Source organism: Cibotium barometz, chromosome 49 (genome assembly GCF_041138505.1).
Source record: "Cibotium barometz isolate CiBa-2024 chromosome 49, ASM4113850v1, whole genome shotgun sequence".
In the NCBI taxonomy this organism is placed as follows: Eukaryota; Viridiplantae; Streptophyta; class Polypodiopsida; order Cyatheales; family Cibotiaceae; genus Cibotium; species Cibotium barometz.
The window spans coordinates 6,565,460-6,582,378 of NC_141094.1; the positions used below are offsets into that span (position 1 = coordinate 6,565,460).

Genomic DNA, 16,919 nt, shown 5'->3' on the forward strand with positions numbered 1-16,919 from the left:
CTTTTCTTTCTAGGGTTGAGATAGGACAACTACCATATTGAAACTGTGAAGCATAGCATGCCTCACATGGGCATATACCTTCAGCACCCGCACTCTGGGCATGGGCAATCGAAACAAGACCATCTACACACTTAAAGAGTCTTGTTGGATCGAAAATGAAGTGACCCCTGAAACAATAAGAAGGGCAAAGTGAGTTGCCGCAAGCCACTGCTTTAGAGGAGGTTAAGGGTTTCACAAAAAAAGGGGGTCAGCTCTTTAATCCAGGTTTCAAAATTTAAGCTGTCAAGCTCAAATGTCTTTAAGCTTCCATTGGCTTTTGTTATCTTGTCGCGCTATTTTCTGCATCTGGAAATTTTATGTAATGCTATTAAACTCGCTTTACCAGGGCCCTGAGAGGAATTTCAAGTTGCAAGCACGCAATCTACAATAAGGAAGCATGCACTGCAACTACAAACAAAAAGGCAAGAACACCAACAAATACTGAGAAAGCAATGAACACATTGCATGAGATGAACATGACCCATATAGTAATACCTGGAGCTTCAACTGTTGACTGGACACCACCTTGTAGCTGTTCCTACAAAGCTATTGAGCTGAGACATGAAGAATTGATTATCTTGTAAAGAGCTAGTCCACGATTTGGTGCACCCTAGGCCACCTATCCCTACAAGGGATCATGGGTGCAGAAGCTTGATCTCGTGTAGTCTGGCATAAGATTTTGGTAGCAAAAGCATGTCACAAGTTACACCTCACCATCATGGCCTTCTTAGACACACTCTTACTGTCAAGGAGTCATGAGCACACAAGCTTGAGCTCATCTAGCCTATCACTTGATCGCATTCACAGCAAAAGCATGTCAAAATGCTTCATCAGCTTACAAGTTACACTTTGCAATCATGGCCGTGTTAAACAAACTCTTGCTATCAAACTGTTACACATGTCTGAAGACTCGTATTCACAATGTCAACATGACAAATGTCTGATGTGACCATGTGAGTCTTCCAAAATGACAGCATCTGGTAGAAAGCAGCCCAGGCCATTGAAATTCTTAAATTGTTTTTTACCCCTCTCCACAAGAAATGTGTTTTTATAGTGATTGACGCTTGCTCACGTTTGTGATAACCTAACTGAGCATGTGTACACTGATGACATTAACCCATTGATTAACCGATCATTGACGCACATGGCCAATGAGGACGAGTGAAGAAATGAAGCCTCACGTGGTCCAGAGACAAGTAGCTTCTTGCATGAGTGACAAACAGGCACTGAGCAAACCAATTCCATAAACAAAAAAAAAAGCCAAGAACCGAGCATATACTTAATAAACCAACATATCCAGACTAAGAATTGCTAGAATAACTTTCCAGAGTTCATTGACACAGCCTCCTTCCATATCATATCCTTAATTTGCTCCACTGTAAGGGAGGGATTGTAACAGTCATAGTCAAAAGACGTATGGCAAGTGGGTTCATCGGTAACATCATGAAGACTTGAGAGGTAAGCATGCTCCAATGCCTGAGAAGCAGTGATTCTTTTGGCCGGATCAAAAACCAGCATGCGTTCGGCAAGGTCACATGCTACTGGTGAGATATTAGGAAACCTCGTTGACAAAGGCTGCCTCGAATGCCCAGACAGGAAAGCTTGAATTTGGGTCCGACCAGAGGATTGAGACAGGAAAGCCAAGTCACTCTCATCTGGGGATCCTAGAAGCTCAGCAATGAGCTTGAGATGATTCACAGGATGCTCTTGGCGGGAACTGGGAGGAAAAAGTGTCTGCCCAGTAAGCACTTCCACAAACACACATCCCGCAGACCATATGTCCACAGCAGAAGTGTACGTTCTGCTGCCTAGAAGAAGCTCAGGAGCTCTGTATGGCCGGGTGACAACATACTCGGTGAGGAACTCGTCCTCAGAGGAGGTGCGGGCGAGACCAAAGTCACAGATTTTGAGGATGCAATCGTTGCAGTTGACAAGGAGGTTGCTGGGCTTCAAGTCTCTGTGGAGGATGTTACCCGAATGGAGGTACTTGAGGCCGCGGAGGAGCTGGTATATGAAGAACTGGCAGTAGGTGTCGCCAAGGCTGGACGAGGATCTGAGCACCTGCTGGAGGTCGGCATCCATGATCTCCGAGACTATGTACACATCTTGGAAATCCTCGATGCAGGGGGGGATAATGAGATCCTTGATAGAGAGTATATTCTCATGGCAGATGTGGCGCAGCAGCATAATTTCGCGCAAGGTTCGGCTCGCGGTGAGGCGGTTGTGGAAGGCATTGGGGATCTTCTTGATGGCAACCCTCTCCCCTGTCTCCACATTGGTGAATGCATAGACCTCTCCATAGGCTCCAGTGCCTATGGGGGCAACAGGCTGGTACCGGTCGTACACCACAAATTCGCCTCCAGGAGTGGAGTAGCGCAAGTAATTCATGGTATAGAGATGAAGGGAGGCACACCTGGTATTGCTTTTGCTTCTGCTTCTGCTTCTGCCTCTCTGCCGCTGCTTCTGCTGCTATTGCTCTTGCACTTGCACTTGCACTTGCTCTTGCTCTTGCTCTTGTTAAATGCGGCCCAAATCAGAAACCCACCGGCATCAAACCGTCACAGATCCTTTTTTTGCCCAAATCAGCAACCCGTCTGCGCCCAACACAGAAGACTTCTCCTTGCCCAACTCAGAAACCCATCTGCATCAAACCCTCATTGTTTAGAACTGGATTAAACCCAATGCTTAGAATAAGGTCTGCATCAAATCTTCGTTGCTTTAATCTGAATCAAACCCAATAGTTTAAAATGCTGGCTCTCCTGTAGACCGTTGCAGAAATCCTGGCTGTAATAAGGGGGAAGCTAGAGGAGGAGGGGCCAAGCCTCGAGCGGGGCTCACACCGACATACATAAGAGATAACGACAATGTGGCCCTAACAGATGGACTTTGCCTTCCAGGTGCAGGTACCTAGAGCGTGCTTCATACGTCTATACAGGCACTCTTTTGTTTTATGTAACCTAGCAGGTGAAAATATGCATGAAGTTCATGAGAGCACTGCCCATATAGCAACATACATGGCTTTTTCCTCCATTTCTAGACCCCAAAAAGAGTGACATCTACTCTAGACGTCTCCACACTCTCAAGGTCACCCACCCTTGACACCAATGTAATTCACAAGAAAGTGTCCGGCCTTGACTAGCACACACACTGTGCCAGAAAGTCATTGATGGCCCCCGAGTTGTTGATGAGGTTTCTATCTTGGGAGATGGTTTAAGCGTCTAGTGTTCGGGAAACATTTTCGGAAGAAATGTACACATTTCTCGTTGGGTTCGTATTGAACCTACAAAATGAAGTAATAAAGGCGTACATTTTTCCAAAATTACTTCATTTCCCAAACATTGACTCCACCCCTTTATCCATTTGTACTAACAAATTGGCCCACCACTCACATAATAGTCAACATACATACGTAACCACAGAGTCGCAAAAGCTAGGGACACCCCTTTTCAAAAGATGTGTTTGCAAATTTCTTCAAACCTAGCCTTAGACTCATTACACAATCTACACATGATTCGCAAAAAGTTTGTCACGATGACTGTTGTAAGAGAAGAAGTTTGCAATAGTTTGTAAACCAAGCTTTATGGAGAGCCTCTTTATGACCCTTGCCCATCCTTTGCATACTCGTAAACCAAGTAGGAAATTTCATTACCAATAATGGGCAATACACATGTGCAGTGACATACAGGCCCGTTACATCTCATCATGTCCTTATCACGCACACATCATGTCATTATGGTCACGACCATACCGAGAACCCTACTAAGTGTCCATGTATGTTCAAGAAATAATGAGCATAGGTCAAGGATGCATGTAACCATGCACTTGCACACCCTCCAATACAAACCCATAATGAGCATAGGTCAAGTCATGCATCACTCACACACACACAATCACATGCAAATGTGCATGCACACTCTCACTTGCAAAGGCATGCATGCACATGTATATTTACTCACGCATAAATGTGAGAATGTGAGTATGCGAGCATGCATTTACGTATGACCATATGCCCACATGCACACATAGCATGCATGCACATATGACCATATGCCCACATGCATGCATGTGCATGCGCGCGCGCACACACACACACACACACACACACATTCCTCTTTAAAGTCAATATTAGATAAAATGGGAAAAATCCCTCAAAATGGGAATGTATTTAAAATTTTTGTTTTGGCCATAACTTGAACATGCAAACTCCAAATTTGTCGGACAAAGTAAATCTAGATTCTACTTTTCAAGCTCTTTCCAATGATATGTCACATGAATATGTTTTGACAAACTTTTGGATGAGTTTACCATACCCCCACTTTTTTCATGGGAATGGGATTTTTCCCACTTTATCTAATATTGACTTTTTACGCTCCCCTTTCTCTTTGCCCTCCTTTTGTATTGCTCGTATGTGATATTTGAATTTGGCAAACACTAATATTGTGACACACGTTTACTCCTTTTCCCCATTCTCATTCCCATTTAAATGTTGTATATTCATTGCATTCTCGACCTTCATCAACCTTTTCAATAATAAATTAGCTGGGAGATGTTATTTTCTCAATCATATCAAACTTTTGAAAGTATGGACTATTTTGCTCCCATCTCCATCCTTACACTGAGATGAGTGGATTATTTCTTTGTGATGGTGCACAATCCTTAGATGTCAATTTATTTATGGTGGTTAATAAATATTGATGTCTTTTTCTAGCAAAAGACATATTTTTGCCAATCAACCTGAGTACAAATAAAGAGCCCTTGGAATTATTATATTCATTATTTTTTGTGATAGCGTTTGTGATGTGTAGACTGAATGCTTAATTTGACCAATGGAAATGGTCTCATTTGAGAATCAAAACAAATTATGCAAATGTTCATTTTTCATGTAATGCAAATGTATACCTTTAAAGCATTCTCTGGTATGTTGCTTTTTTGATTTTCTTGCGTCTGCTGCTTTTGCGTTTGCGTCTGGCTGTCAGCGTCTACACAAGCCCTAAAGTTTGTGTGAGTACCCACTTGTACACACAAAGGTGACATGCTCTATACATCTCAACAACCCACCACATGTCAAGGTCGCCCATGTTATTCACAAGCACCTTGACTCACCTTCCCTTAGGGTTCCGTAAAAAATAGGTTCGGCTTAGCCTAGAACTTGTCCCATTTTCGAAAAAGCCTTCTCAAATTGATGGGCGCACCCAAAATGCGTCCTCGAAATTCTCAAGATATAGTATAGCTAGATCTGGGTGTGTCGAAAATGTTTGTTCACAATTCCAATTTCATCTTCCTCGTGAGAACCCTCGTGAGAACCGTCAATGTAAGGCTCAGTAAAAGTCATTTCCCAAACACTGCCTTGATATAATGGATCCTCGAAGATGGTCAATTTGTCAACTCCACCCAATGCTTAGGAAACAGTTTTGGAAGACATGTACACATTTCCCATTGGGATACGTCTCTTTTCTCAAGGATGTGTTTGCAAATATATTCAAAGCTAGCCTTAGCCTCATTACTCTCAGTGTGCACATGATTTGCAAGAAGTTTGTAGATGATTGACACATTCTAAGAGAAGAAAGTTGCAAAGTGTTAGCTTGCCACCTATCTTCAAATATGGGGAGTGCCCCTTTATGACCTTGCCTAACATTGCATGCTCGAAAACCACATAATGAATTACACATTTCCCAGTGGGATGCGTCTCTTTTCTAAAGAAAGTTGCAAAGTGTCAGCTTGCCACCTATCTTCAAATATGGGGAGTGCCCCTTTATGACCTTGCCTAACATTGCATGCTCGAAAACCATGTAATGAATTACACATTTCCGAGTGGGATGCGTCTCTTTTCTAAAGAATGTGTTTGCAAATATATGTTCAAAGCTAGCCTTAGCCTCATTAATCAGTGTGCACATGATTTGCAAGAAGTTTGAAGATTATTGACACATTCCAAGAGAATAAATTTGCAAAGTACCAGCTTGTCACCTAGCTTCAAATATGGGGAGGGCCCCTTTATGACCTTGCCTAACATTACATGCTTGAAAACCAAGTAATGAATTACGCATTCCCCATTGGGATGTGTCTCTTTTCTAAAGGATGTGTTTGCAAATATGCTCAAAGCTAGCCTTAGCCTCATTACTCAGTGTGCACATGATTTGCAAGACGTTTGTAGATGATTGACACATTCTAAGAGAAGAAATTGCAAAGTGTCGGCTTGTCACCTAGCTTTAAATATGGGGAGGGCCCCTTTATGACCTTGCCTAACATTGCATACTTGAAAACCAAGTAATAAGGATGTGTTTACAAATATGGTCAAAGCTAGCCTTAGCCTCATTACTCAGTGTGCACATGATTTGCAAAAAGTTTGTAGATGATTGACACATTCTAAGAGAAGAAATTTGCAAAGTGCTAGCTTGCCACCTAGCCTCAAATATGTGGAGGGCCCCTTTATGACCTTGCCTAACATTGCATGCTCGAAAACGAAGTAATGAATTTTATTTCCATATTAATAAGTTGAAAAGTGACCACCTTTACACATTTGGTTCTTTTGTTATTGTGTTTTTCAACCTTGCAATTATTGCTACAAGTAAATATAAATGAATTAAGCTTCCCATCTATTTTGTAAAGGCAAAATTATACATCCTTCCCAAGAAAAAACGATGGGTAGTGATAGACAATCACATGTATAGTGACATACGATCCCCATTACATTTTATGAGTGTTCTGATGATGCACACACCAAGTGTGTATTTAGCCTACTATGGTTGAGTAATTATTTCTTAATAGCTTGCAATTTTCCAACAGTCACCATCCTTGTTATTTGTTGGCCAGGTCACATATCCATATACATGTGTAGTCAAATGAATTGAGCAAAGTGTCATTTTGCATATCCATGCTTAAGCTCTAATCACAACACTTCTAGGCTAAGGATGTGTGGGCAAGGTAGATAATATTGCCCATCCATGTTTAGTTACTTCTCATCTCTCTCTTAGGTAGTGTTAGGGGCTTTACACATTAGCTGATGATGGCTTCTCATCTCTCTCAATTCTCTAATATCCACAATCCATATTCTCCCTTTTTTTATGGGAGATCAGTTTATTCATTTTTCACGTTGCTAACATGTATGCTGAGGTTGCAATAACTGTTGCACTTAATTTTTTGTTCTTGGCTAATGTCATTTTGTCTAAATGTTCATGGCTTTGCCAATTTTGTCAAGGCTTCACTAGTTTTGTCAAGGCTTCACCAGTTTTGTCGATTCTCATAAAAATGAACTTTTAAAAGCTTTCTATCAAAGAAGAAGAAAGAAATTGTGAAACCTTATCTTGGGGCAAGCACAATAATGTTGCCTCTCCTATGTCAACACCCTCGCAAGGTTCTTATCATTCTAGACTGCATTCAAGCCCTACCCTCCACCATGTGGAGTGGACGTGATGAGGAGGTGATATGAGATTCTTTAATAAATCAAACAAAGTTTTAGCTTCTAATACATAGAGACTGTTGTTTACTCTAAAAATCTCAAGAAGCTTCCAACTCTCTACTGCACACGCACACACACACGCACGCACGCACACGCACACGCACACGCACATGCACACACACACATGTATGCACACACATTATTAGCACATTAAAATGGTAAGCATGTCCTTCTCTTTTGTCTAAGGAGCTTTATAGACTTGCCCATGAACCACTATTAGGCAATTAGCCATTCTATACACTCACATTACATCCATCTTTGATTGTTTAAGTTGTATGTACACTCTATTTACTTTACAAAAATAGCAAATGCATTGGGAGGGTATTGTCACTAGAGGTGTGTGTACAATACAAGATGATAAGGAAATGGGCAAGTTACATAGAATCCTAGCTTTGAATGTCACATGGCCCAATCTCCAAAGCTATCTTAAAAAAATCACAAGTAAAAGCCTTTTTATTTCATATGGTTTCTAGTTAGGGTTCCCTTGTGCACAAAATTTGTGCTCTTAAACTATTGATTGTGAAAGTAGTACAAGTATGTGAACAAATTGGAAATCATGAGGTTTCACAATTGACTTAAGGTTATGGCTTTTGTGAAAGTAGTACAAGTATGTGAACATATTGGAAATCATGAGGTTTCACAATTGACTTAAGGTTATGGCTTTTGTGTTTATTCACATTTGTTTTAACAATGGGACTAGAGATAGAGTTTTTACATCAGAACATGTAGCATTAACAACACATACTTGATATTTGTGATTATTAATGCAAGTTCGCTTTGATATTAATAAAGCATGATGTTCTATTCATATTGATTATAGCAATTGACGTGCTGAAATTGTTTTAAAAATGTCCTTGCCTTAAATTTTTACAAAAAAAAGGCTTATTTCAACTCTCTTAGGTGTGCACATACTCTAAAGTACATGACCAAATATAACTTAAAGAGAAAAGAAAAATTGACAAGTAGGCCTAACAATTGTAACAATAGTACTCTCCTCTCCAAGTTTGGGAGATGCTTTGGGGCCAAAGAAGACAGGTGGGAACAGGCTCCAAGAACTGTATGACAATGACAGTCTAAAACATGCAATCTTCCTCCACAAGGATATGACGCTTTGGAAGATGTAAAAGACAGGTGGGAGATTCTCTAGGGCAACAAATATGATGCATTGGCCACTCTTGAGCCCATTGAATTGGACATATCTCAAGATGTTTAATATGTCTTTGCACACAAAGGTGAAAATCATTACTTGGAACATTCGGGGGATGTGCCCCAATAAGAAAAGAAGAGATGCTTTAGATCTCTTTGATAAATGGCAAGCTGATTTTATGTGTTTGCACAGAGACTAAAAATTGGAGGCGACCACCCCCTTAATCTTGAGAGGGGTGTAATTTCTTCCTACACTAATGCACCCGGTCAACTAGCTCCCAAGTGTTGTTCTTTATGATGTTGTCATACTCAGACTGCATCATAGCTTTCCACTTTGGATTTGCTATGGCTTCATCCAAGGTGGCTGGCTCCTTCACTGTTCCCATTATCTCAGCCATTAAGGCCATATTGACAATGAGATCAGATGCTCTTCTTTGCTCCTCTATTCTCCTTGATCTGCATGGTCCATCTACTAAAGATTGTGGCTTCTCAGGTATTGGATTACGTTCATCAAAGAGCTGTTGTGCCCACTTTGGAAGTGGCTTTCCTTGCAGCAGCAGGCTATTGTGATGTGTGAGAGTCTTCATCCTCTGAAAACTCCTCCTCTCATGGTAGACTATTTCTTCAGCTGATGATAGTGGACAGACCTCCTTTCTCCACTGAGTCTGGCTGTTTTACAAATACCACATCTCGCCTAGCCACAATCTTCTTTGCCTCTATATCATAGAGCCAATATGCCTTCGACTCTTGACTATATCCAAGAAAGATATACTTCTTGATTTTGGCATCTAGCTTGGTCCTAGATGCATCTGGAATATGCACATAACATTCACAGTTCTGAAATGAGAAATTGAAGGTTTCTTACCAGAGTTGGCCTCTTGAGGTGTAATATCCTTGAATGCCTTTGTGTAACTTCAATTGAGGACATAAACTGCTTTGTTGACTGCTTCAGTCCAAAATGTATTGGGCGAACCCTTTGCCTTCAACATGCATTGAGCCATCTCCAGGACAAATCGATTGTGGCATTCTACAACACGATTTTGCTGAGATGTGTGAACAATGGTGAGTTGGCGCTTGATGCCATTCTCCTTGCAGTAGTTGTCAAATTTTGTTGAAAGGAATTCTCCTCCTCGATTTGTACGAAACTTCTTCACCTTCTTTCCTGTCTCATTTTCCACAAGCTTATGCCACTGTTTGAACTTGCTAAAAGCTTCAGTCTTATCCCAAAGGAAATAAACCCACATCTTCCTACAGTAATCGTCAACTAACAGCATAAAGTAAGAAGATCCCCCTAATGCAACAGTAGACATTTCACCACAAAGATCAGAATGTACCAGCTCTAGAGGAGTGTTTGCCCGATTGCTGCTTTCCTGTGTGGAAATGCCTTGCGTTGTTGCTTGCTTATCATACAAGTTTCACATGGCTCCTACAATTCAGAAAATGCAAGTAAATTAGCTACCATACCCTTTTTCTGCATCTCCTTTAGCACAGCAAATCCAATGTGACCAAATTGCTCGTGCCAAATCTTGCTTGTGCTCTTATCTACAAACATTGTAAGGGCACTCAGCTCGTAGAGATCGTTGTGCCTTACTCCTTTGCCGACTACCTTGCTAATAGCATCTAGAATTTCTACTTCAATTTTTTTGAAGCATACTTCAAGCCCGCAATCTGTCATCGCAGAGCAACTGATAGTAGATTTCTCCTTATCTAGGGTACATGGAGTACATTTGATAGCTTCTTCTCTTCACCTATATCTGCCACAAAAGATATGGTTCCAGACCCTTTGGCTGGACATTTAGCATTATTCCCAACAACAACACTGATGGGTTCCTGTAGAGTCTTCCAGGAACTATACCATCCCTTCTTACTGGTCATGTGTCGAGATGCTCCACTATCCAAAATCCATGAATCATCAACTGGAGCCTAAGTAGATGAACATACCTCTTCAATGGAGACCCCAAGTTCAAGCTCGGTCTCAGCATTGTTGACTGACTCCTTTCCCTTCCATGAAGACTTCAAGGTGCCGTTCTTCTCGTCAGCCTGCTTCTTTCTACAGTCTTTGACAACGTGACCCTTCTTGTCACAGTAATAACAGCTCCCTTGAAACTTCTTCTTCTTTGGCTTCTTCTTCTTCTCATTAGAAGATGTCGCACCTTTGCCTTTAGCATTGGCCAAAAATGCAACATCACTACGCGGGACTTCAGCCGCATCTCCTCCTCAAGTAGCATAACACTAAATTCTTCAAATGACAAAGATGGTACTCTGACCTGAGTGTTTAGTGATGTAGCCAAGCCATCATACTTCTGTGGAAGAATTTGGATGCACCTCCGGGCCAAATCCTCACTAGTGTGTGTAATCCCTACAGTAGCCATTTGATCTCGTAGATTTTTGATCTGTGAGATAAATGCTTCAGCAGCTTCTCCTTCAGCAAACTTTTTAGCAGAGCAAGCTAATTCTCGAGGTTCAAAATCCTAGTTTGATTTGCGAGTCTCATATTGATTTCTCAGTATGATCCAAGCCTATGTAGCATTGGTAGTATGTTGAATTAGAGTGAGAACAGAATCAGTTACACTGGTGATGATGGCACAAAGTGCGTCAGCATTGCACCTTCTCCATGCTCGAAGAAGTGTAGCATTTGGCGGAAGCATGTTTGCAGGGTTGTTTGGGTCGGGACTTCCCACTAGTTCTGCATCCATTCCTATAATAGTTTCTAGGAACTCATAAGAGTCTAGAATGGCATTGATTTTGATAGTTCATCCCATCAAGCTTGCCTTTCGTGAAGGCAGGTGGACAAATGCACAAGACTGGTGCAACAGCAATAGTAGAGGTAGAAGCCATCATTCCTTGGGTTCTATGCAAAGAAAGACTAAACTTTTTGCACTATTCCTGCTAAGAGCACCTAAGCTATGATACCATATAAGAATATGGTACAACAGAAAGAGATATCAAGACAAAGCACAATAGACAATGTAATAGATACACGATGGAGAGAATTTAAAATTATGATTATACCAAAGAGGTACAAGTGATGGTGCTGTCCACCCGTGTGCTCTCAAGTAGAGCTTAGATAGTGATCTAGACAGACTCTGGATGGAGTATGCACGAAGTGTAGAAGGGGGTGGATACTCACAAGCATTGGATACCTTAGCTCATGTGGTAACCATGTTCATATATAGTACTGTAGGCAGTGTGGTAGACACGTATACAACGAGGGGGGTTACACTACATAGACACGGTCACTGCTCGTGTATCAAGAACGCAGCCCACCAACCATCAATCACTGCCCACTAATGATGGACCTGGTATCTGAGAGAATATTCTAGGGAATATTCCTCATACTGTCACCTCGGCGACTCCCGTCCCTGAACCCCCGCCAAAAGGGGGGATGTTAGCCCCCCTGGGACCCCCCCAGCTGGGGCAATGCCCCAGACCCCAGCTAATGCTCATACCCCTAACCATCTCCTAACCATCATTAATGGTCATAATAATGACCCCATTGGCGTCTAAGCCAGGGTTCCCACTAAAGACATATGCACCATGGCTACACATAATGAGGGCCTAACAAATGTGCATTATACATCAAAGTAAGGTACATGCTGAGAGGCAAGCATTGAGTGTGTACTAACACACAAGCCCACATGCATGCACACACACATACACATGTGTACATATATACATGCACACACACATACACATGTGTACATATATACATGCACATGCTTATACCCACATGGATATGCACGTGTGTACATGTATACACACCCCCAACAAATTCACACATACACACACATCATGTGCATGCATATTCACACTTACAAATCCATGAATGCACTATTACTTCACAATGGAGCTAAACTCAAGCATACAAAATGCTTAATGAGAAGAACACAAGGGTGTAGAGTGTGAGAGAGAATGGATAGCTCAAAGGGGGGAGAGAGATGAAGCTCTTTGAAAAGTACAAAGTCGAAAGTATAATTGAGCAGCATCCCTAAACAATGGATGTAGCTACTTATATCCTAGCTAATCCTAAGGTGTCTGTTCACACTTGGATGGCAATGGGGAAAAACTCGATGGGACAAAAGTGCCCATGGCATCAATGCATGGCCTCACTGTAGTACTACCATAAATATTAAATATGCATATATATGCTTACACATGCACAAATGTGAGTCATGCACACCTACATGACCATATGCTTGCATGTACACACACACACATGCCTCTATCCCTCTCCCCTTATCCTTTCCTTCCTTTTTGATTTAATATCCTTCTACGTATGATATTTAGAGTTAGCAAACACTAATATTGTGACACATGTCTCTCCTCCTCCCCCCCCCTCTTCTCATTCCCACTTAAATATTCTATCGCATTCAAGGCATAACATTCAAAGCATTTACATTATTGAACTTTATCAACCTTTTCAATAATAATGGCTTCAGTGGTGGGTGAAGATGAAATATAAAATTACGATATTTTTACAATCATATCAACTTTTGAAAGTATGGATTTTTTGCATGCATTTACAACCTTACATTGATATATGAATTATTCTTTGTGATGGTGCATAATCCTTAGATATATATTTAGGTGGTAATAATAATATTGATGCCTTTTTCTAGTAGAAGACATATTAATTATTATGTTTGCCAATCAACCTCCATACGAAATAAAGTGCCTTGAAATTATTACATTCATTATTTTTTTGGTATAGCTTATGTTATATTTAGACTTTTGAGCAGCCAATAGCATAATACCTACAAACTTTGGTCCCAACTTGATTTTCTATCATGGAAAATTTTCCATGCACTAACTTTGTGGGTGAGATGCTTAATTTGACCAATGCTAATGATCTCACTTAGAACATAAACAAAGATAAACACTATGGATCTCCCACACATGGAGCATATTGTCATTGATGCCCTCTACATGGGTTTTGGTAAAATAATCTTGTTCAATTTCCATATTACCCTTATATATCCTTATGACCTTTAAAGCATTTTGTATATCTCAATGTAATGTTCACACACACATATTCGATGTGTGCTATTAGGGGTCTCTTAATTATATGATCAATACTTGATTTTTTATTCACAAAAAGTGATTAATTACTAGATGTTTGCCCCTAAGACTTGAACATAGATGCTATGTGCTTATTGACTAGTTAGCTTATCATGCTATTTCAAAAATGTCCTTACATGAGGTGATCTTGAGCAATATCCTTTTATCGTAGGTGTTCGCCCCTAAGACTTGAATATATATGCTACTTGCCTTATTGACTAATTAGCTTATCATGATATTACATGCCTTTCAAACATCTCCTTACATGAGGTGATCTTGAGCAATATCCTTTTGTAGTAGCTTGACTTGTTCAAGTGGGTCCTTAGCTCATTCACTCTACTAAAAAACTTAAGTTGTGTAAAATATCACTAATTGTTTGTATCTTTATGTTAATAAATGTAATAGCACTTGGCATGTGTTGATGCCGAGTGCTATCACATGTGTTGAAGATAGCATGTGTTGATGCTATCGTCAAACAAAGAATTTCTTCCCGATGTGTTGCTATTGATTCATTCCAAAGCATTTCTTATTGATGTGTTGCTATTGATTTATTCAAAGCATTTCTTTTTTATGTTATTGATTCATTCAAAGCATTTCTTCTTGGTGTGATTCTATTGATTCATTCAAAAGGTGTCCCTAAGTCCATCATCCCTTTGATAGACTTAGGTGTCCCTAAGTCCATTATCCCTTTGATAGACTTAGGTGTCCCTAAGTCTACCCATTATCTCTTTGATAGAGATGGCTACTAAGAAATTTGGTATGTATAAATAATAGCATTGCATAAAAACAATAGCCCCTTAACCTCCAATGCTGTTTACATTTCTATGTATTTATGTTTGGTGCAACAAGATAAAAACTTAGCTTTACCTAGCTTTTTTATCCCATTGGTTTAAGTTTACTTTAATATTTATTGTTGATTCATGTTTCAACCCAATGTCATTTCTTTCATTGTTCTAGAACCCTCTTGATATGAAACCCTTGTTTTGATTTCATTATTTAATGCATCAGCATGCTTCTTCTAGAAATTTATGTGCAAAATGTCTTCTTAAAGGCTACTAAATATGCTTGATGCAAATTTTTAATTGACATTGCTTTGTGGTACCCCAATGTTATTTGCATGCTTTTTTAGCCCACTAGTGTTTGACTTCTAAAAACTATTCCTCTTATGTAGTGAAGTATTTTTTATTTATTGGGAGAATAGTTTCTTTTTCTTGTATGTTAGGCTAATATACCTATTGACACCACTAGTATGTTCTTTACTCATAAATCTACATCCTTGTTGAACCTCTTATACCAATGATAGGCATTTTATTTTCTAATATGTGTTTTTCTTCTAGGTTAGGCTAATATACCTATTAACACCACTAATATGTGCTTTTATCATAAATCTACATCCTTAATATTTTGATAAGTATATGATAATAAAGAGACACTAAAGATGGTGTTAAAAGTACTTTCTTAATAGGTCTACAACTACATATCCTATTATATACTACGGAGAACAAATAAGAGATTTTATTTATTGGATGTGTTGGAGAATCATGGGTTTTCATTCCAAATTCTAAGTTGATGTGTACCCATTAAAAACATAAAAATGTGCATCGTTGTTGTGCATAATAATACATATAAACACTAAAGACAATCAATGGTTTTAGTTAAAATAAACACTAAAAACATTACAAGTGCATATTTTCATGTAATAATACATAAAAATGTACATTCTTGTTGTGCGTAATAATACGTATAAACACTAAAGACAATCAGAGGTTTAAGTTGCAATAAACACTAAAGATATTGTTGCATTTAGTGGCTTACTTGCAATGGATTTTTCTACAAGTAGTTTATTAGTAGTTTCACTTTCTAAGATAGAGTTATAAGTACTTCATTAGTAATTTTAGTTGTGAAGCTCATTCTTTGAAGAGAGCATTAGTATCGCCACTTGGATTGGATTATGAGTTCTAAATTGGACAAAAACATTCACTACGGGTGTAAATACCAAAGATTTTATGTTTGAAACTAGAGTTGAGACTTGTGTCTTTTCCTTATACCATGGACTATGGATTGACCTTGTATGTTATAGTAAGAGAGGGGACATCCATTTTCCAAGCAAAAACATCCGTTTGTCCGAGCGTGGGGGAAAAAAATAAATGCATGCAAAAGCCACACAAGAAAAAATAATAGTCTAATTTATTGTAGTTTCTTGGAGAAACACCTCTACAAGAATCCTTGAATAAAAAACTTAATGCATGGCTTGTTAACCTATTCCTAGGGTTAACAAGAGCTACTGCTATTAGCTTACATCAAGGAGTCAAGGTAGATACACCAAAGGATCATACATTCAAGATATGAAGCAATGGTGTCCAAATCTACAACTAGGATGGGCGCTTGTAATAGTGTGATAGAGTATTTATGGCAATTCCCACTTCAAGAGCATGTGGTAACATGTAGGATGAAGTCCCAAGTGATGTACTTCATGGATATATTATGAGAGTAGTCATTGTAATAGCATTAGGCCTCTTATGAGAGTAGTCATTGTAATAACTTTAGGCCTCTTATGAGCCTAAAGTGCCCGGTCGGCCATAGTTTAAGTTAGTGTGAACACTTATGGCCATGTATATAAGTGAATTTCTCTCATAATACAAGATACTATCCCATTGTGTAATTGAGTCTTGCTCTTGCTAATCTCTCTCCCCAATGCATGCTAGTGAGTGTGTGTGAGTGAAGTGAGGTGAGAAGAGGGACGAGTACCCATAGTGCAACACGAAGGTGTGACAACGCTCGCGGCGGCGGGAGGCATGGTGGAATTGCTTCTTAAGGAGTTGTATAGCTTGGAGACCTCAAGGGTTACGAGCTCGGCCATTGGAAAGATCCTCAACGACAGTTGCAGTTCACCAGAGGTAATCTCTTGTTGGATGTGTTTCAAGAGGGGTTAGGGTGAGCCATTGCATTTTTGGCGTCGTTTTGCTGAGGAGCCATTCCTTGGCTTTTTCCATCATTTTTCCTCTAATTTACGCATTACCCATTGCCCATTATCTTGATTAATGGTTTCCCATGAAAAAGATGTGGATTTGATGGAGATTTGTGCGTGATTTTGTGAGAAATAGCTCTCTCTTTTGTTTTGTAAAGAATGCTTTTTTGGTTAATTTTTAGCTTAATTTGTTGTTTTTGTTATTGTTGTTAATGTGATTTTTAATGTTCTTAGGGCTTGCACATAGTTTTT

General features: G+C 39.7%; 1 pseudogene across 1 annotated transcript; it reads right to left on the reverse strand.

Moving 5' to 3' along the window:
* Window positions 1–1,266: 1,266 nt before the first annotated feature.
* Window positions 1,267–3,015, reverse strand: LOC147610233 (mitogen-activated protein kinase 4b pseudogene; annotated as a pseudogene). The gene has a single exon (XR_015264076.1). The product of XR_015264076.1 is annotated as a mitogen-activated protein kinase 4b pseudogene (transcript).
* Window positions 3,016–16,919: the final 13,904 nt, after the last annotated feature.